Source organism: Mixophyes fleayi, chromosome 2 (assembly GCF_038048845.1).
Source record: "Mixophyes fleayi isolate aMixFle1 chromosome 2, aMixFle1.hap1, whole genome shotgun sequence".
Lineage (NCBI taxonomy): Eukaryota > Metazoa > Chordata > Amphibia > Anura > Limnodynastidae > Mixophyes > Mixophyes fleayi.
Genome location: NC_134403.1, coordinates 2,667,396 through 2,671,950, shown reverse-complemented (window position 1 = coordinate 2,671,950; position 4,555 = coordinate 2,667,396). Strand labels below are relative to the sequence as shown.

The 4,555-nt window shown below is 34.6% G+C and overlaps 2 long non-coding RNA genes across 2 annotated transcripts; one reads left to right on the top strand and one right to left on the bottom strand.

Annotated features, from left to right (window-relative positions):
- Positions 1-416: 416 nt before the first annotated feature.
- On the top strand, positions 417-1,495 carry LOC142140003 (uncharacterized). The gene is made up of 3 exons (XR_012688268.1): positions 417-728; positions 813-1,178; positions 1,271-1,495. It is a non-coding gene; the product is annotated as an uncharacterized LOC142140003 (long non-coding RNA).
- A 1,315-nt stretch (positions 1,496-2,810) lies between these two features.
- LOC142140002 (uncharacterized) lies at positions 2,811-4,306 on the bottom strand. Its single transcript, XR_012688267.1, has 4 exons — positions 4,202-4,306; positions 3,435-3,503; positions 3,240-3,342; positions 2,811-2,951 (listed from the first exon to the last, which is right to left on the bottom strand). It is a non-coding gene; the product is annotated as an uncharacterized LOC142140002 (long non-coding RNA).
- Between the last annotated feature and the right edge of the window lie 249 nt (positions 4,307-4,555).

Here is a 4,555-nt window from a genome sequence, read left to right as displayed (position 1 = left end):
GGAAAGAAATACTTTGGAAATAGAGGAGAATGTAGATGTGCATGTGGCTGCAAGTGAGGGAGAGAATGCTGTGGCTCCATTACTTGATGCAAGGGTTCGGGTCCCACGGCCCCGTCTGTACCGCACACGTCGGTTACTTGATGGGGTCCCTGAGGATGAGGTGATAAGATTATATCGCCTATCCTCAGTTGCAATTTATTCTTTATATGACCTCCTTAAAGAGGACCTGGAACCAACAGTCCCCACAAACCATGCTGTGCCTGGATTGGCAAAGCTGCTTGGGGCATTGCATTTTTTAGCGTCGGGAACCTTTCAACCGACATTGTCCGTAATTGCGGGTTTCTCCCAACCCACATTTTCACGGAGTTTGTTCCAGGTCCTTAAAGCCATGAAAAAACATACTAGAGAATTTATTAAATTCCCACAGTCTGAATTAGAATGGCAGGAGGTCAAATCCAATTTTTATAGTGTGGCACGTATGCCAAATGTCCTGGGTGCAATAGATTGCACCCATGTGGCACTCACACCTCCGCACAGAATGGAAGAGAGCTTTCGAAACCGAAAGCACTTCCATTCCATGAATGTGCAGATGGTGTGTGATGCCAGAAAAAAAATCCTAAATGTTTGTGTTGGCTTCCCTGGTTCCTCTCATGATTCTTTTATTTTGCAGAATTCAGGAGTGTTCAAGAGGTTTGAGGAGGGAGATTTTCCTCATGGATGGCTCCTGGGTAAGTTATATCTAGGTATTCGCTATTAATAATTATTTCTAAAATGAGAAGAGCACTAATAAAAAATTTTTTTTTTTTTAATAGGTGATGCAGGATATGGGAGCCAGCCCTGGTTGCTCACTCCAGTGTCCAATCCAATTTCTGATGCTGAAAAAAGGTACCAAGCGGCACATATAGCCACCAGAGGTGTAATTGAGCGTACCTTTGGGCTACTTAAGAGCCGGTTCCGCTGTTTGGACAGGTCCGGCGGTGCGCTTCTGTACTCACCATCAAAAGTTTGCCTTATTGTTATTGCTTGCAGCATTCTGCACAATATCTGTTTGGCAAATAATTTGGAGGTAGAGATAGATCCTGCTGTTTTACAGGATCAAGACCTTTCTTCAGCCACAGCATTTGGTCGGGAAACAGGAACTCGTGAGCGCCAGCGTTTAATTTTGGATTTTTTCTCATGTAAGTGTAAATTTTGTAATGTCATAATTTTTTTTTATAAATATAAATTAATTAATAAGTAATAGTTTATTTTTTTTTTTGTTTTTTTTCAGGACTTCAAATTATTTAGTGGGAGATAGCTCCAACAATCGTTGTTCGGCGTTCGATTAAAGGATTTATATATATATATATATGTTTTTATTTGAAAATATGTTTTAATGTTAATAACTGTTAGTTAAGATAAAAGGATCCAGCAACTGAATTTTAAAGACCGAGGCCATGAAGCTTTTCAAGAGCCAGCTTCTTGGACAGGTGGGTGTCATCATATGTAAACTGCACCATGCTATGTTCTGTGTGATGTAACCTTATGTAAAGTATCACTACTGACACATAATCACACTGAAATTACATTTTTTCTCTTTTCCTTTCTCCAAAATGTACCTGTCACACCCATTCCACTGTGGATTGCAGACGGAACCAGCGACTGGATTTCAAAGACCTAGGCCATGAAGCTTTTCAAGAGCCAGCTTCTTGGACAGGTGGGTGTCATCATATGTAAACTGCACCATGCTATGTTCTGTGTGATGTAACCTTATGTAAAGTATCACTACTGACACATAATCACACTGAAATTACATTTTTTCTCTTTTCCTTTCTCCAAAATGTACCTGTCACACCCATTCCACTGTGGATTGCAGACGGAACCAGCGACTGGATTTCAAAGACCTAGGCCATGAAGCTTTTCAAGAGCCAGCTTCTTGGACAGGTGGGTGTCATCATATGTAAACTGCACCATGCTATGTTCTGTGTGATGTAACCTTATGTAAAGTATCACTACTGACACATAATCACACTGAAATTACATTTTTTCTCTTTTCCTTTCTCCAAAATGTACCTGTCACACCCATTCCACTGTGGATTGCAGACGGAACCAGCGACTGGATTTCAAAGACCTAGGCCATGAAGCTTTTCAAGAGCCAGCTTCTTGGACAGGTGGGTGTCATCATATGTAAACTGCACCATGCTATGTTCTGTGTGATGTAACCTTATGTAAAGTATCACTACTGACACATAATCACACTGAAATTACATTTTTTCTCTTTTCCTTTCTCCAAAATGTACCTGTCACACCCATTCCACTGTGGATTGCAGACGGAACCAGCGACTGGATTTCAAAGACCTAGGCCATGAAGCTTTTCAAGAGCCAGCTTCTTGGACAGGTGGGTGTCATCATATGTAAACTGCACCATGCTATGTTCTGTGTGATGTAACCTTATGTAAAGTATCACTACTGACACATAATCACACTGAAATTACATTTTTTCTCTTTTCCTTTCTCCAAAATGTACCTGTCACACCCATTCCACTGTAGATTGCAGACTGGATTGGATGGAATTGGATTCTGATTTGCATGGAATATTGGTCCACTTCTATTGTTTGTTTTTTGTTAAATATAATGTATACTATTTAAATACCACCAAAAACATAAATTATAAGAGAAATGTTTGTTTGTATCCCAAAAAGTTAATCACTCTTTAAAATGTATTAATAAATTTTTTCTAACCAAATTGATGTGTTGAACAAGTATTTATATTTCTATTATATTGTACAACAATCTTTCTAGATTATAATAATGAAAGACACATGTTTTAAACAAAACTATAACATCTTTTAATAATTTACATATTTTCTTTGTGCAATAAAATTTATATATCACAATTTAATTTCTGTGGTCTTTGCTTTTCTCCAATTTCTTGTATTTTTCATAGTAGTTCTTCTATCCTCTTCAGTTGGCTGTGAATTAATTAAAAGTGTTTAATTTTTAAAAAAAAAAAAACATAACAGTTGAATAAAAATTGCAACATTAGCATCATTAACAATCAATCCTCTATTTTAATTTTCGTTAGGATTAAGTATTATCTTTAAAAAAAAACACTGATAATATTTCTGGAACTTTTTTTTTTTGGGCGCTGTTATCAATAACATTTTACATTTAATTTTTTTTTACAATGAATGTTACAATTGTTAAAAACATTAACATATAAAAATAATTTAAAATGCATTTATATCTCAATAACATACCGTGTTTAACTATAGGCAAAACTAAGTTCTTGTCGTTAGTTCTTCTTTAGTATAACTTCATGATTTGTAGCATAGACCATTAGATGATTATAAAATCTTTTGTCTAAGGGATTTAAACAGAAAAAAAAATATATATAATACCTAATATAAAATGTAACATAATCAGATTAATTTTAACACAAATATTTCACTTACCATTGTTAAATATTCTTCCGGTAATTGAAGGATTATGTGCATTTTTCCATTGTAACTGTGTATTTTCAACTAAAAAAAAATATATTTTTTTTTTAAATACATGCATATAGGCATTCATATACACATATATCTATATATCTATATACACATACATATATATATGTACAAATGTGTGTGTATATATATGTATAAAATAAATTAGAAGACAGGGGGCACCACACAGTGCAATTATAAGCGATACATTGTCATATTCATCCAGAGATATATAATTCCCGTACCAGATATTCAAAGTAATCAAGCCAATGATTTATATGATGAATTCCTTCTGATGGCACCACGAATAACCTGGTAATAAAGGTAATCCTGGATAGTAGATATCGCCTCCTGACATAGGGCAAGATGAACAGCTGCAAACTAAAATACAAGCCACAATGGTGTGATACCGTAAATGAACCAGACCAATATGCTTAAAAAGACGTCTAGATTGTCGCCGGCTGGTACCTTCCTCATCTGCAGACAGGTGTTGAATGACTGGGGAGCTGCCTACAGAATTTAAGTATTGGTCAGTTTTTATATCTGCCCTTCACAAGCGCTCTATTGGAAGTTTTGGGTATATATATATCTCTCTATCTCTATGTATGTATGTATGTATGTATGTATGTATGTATGTATGTATGTATATATATATATATATATATATATATATATATATATATATATATAAAATGTATATCTTTATGAATTTTTAAAAATATGCAAATACATACCTTTTTACATGTAAGGTTCATTGTGATCATCAAAATGAAATATTCCAAAATCTTCAAACGTTGAGAACTTGTAAAACTTGTTGCTCCATATTTATCAACAGATCAATTATATTTTCTATTTCTAAAAAAAAAAAAAATTAGAGAAATATATTGTTACTAAAATGTTGTTATTTAATATTAAATATGACCATAGATTGGGTTAGTGAACGTACTAAATATTGAAGTATTAGATAATAAAAAAAATAGATAGACATTTGACTTACGTTGGGGGTAGATTGCATCACTGGATCCTCTGATGATGAAGATGATAGTAGTCTTCTTCGTGCAGATTGCAATTCTTCTGGGCTTGGCCTT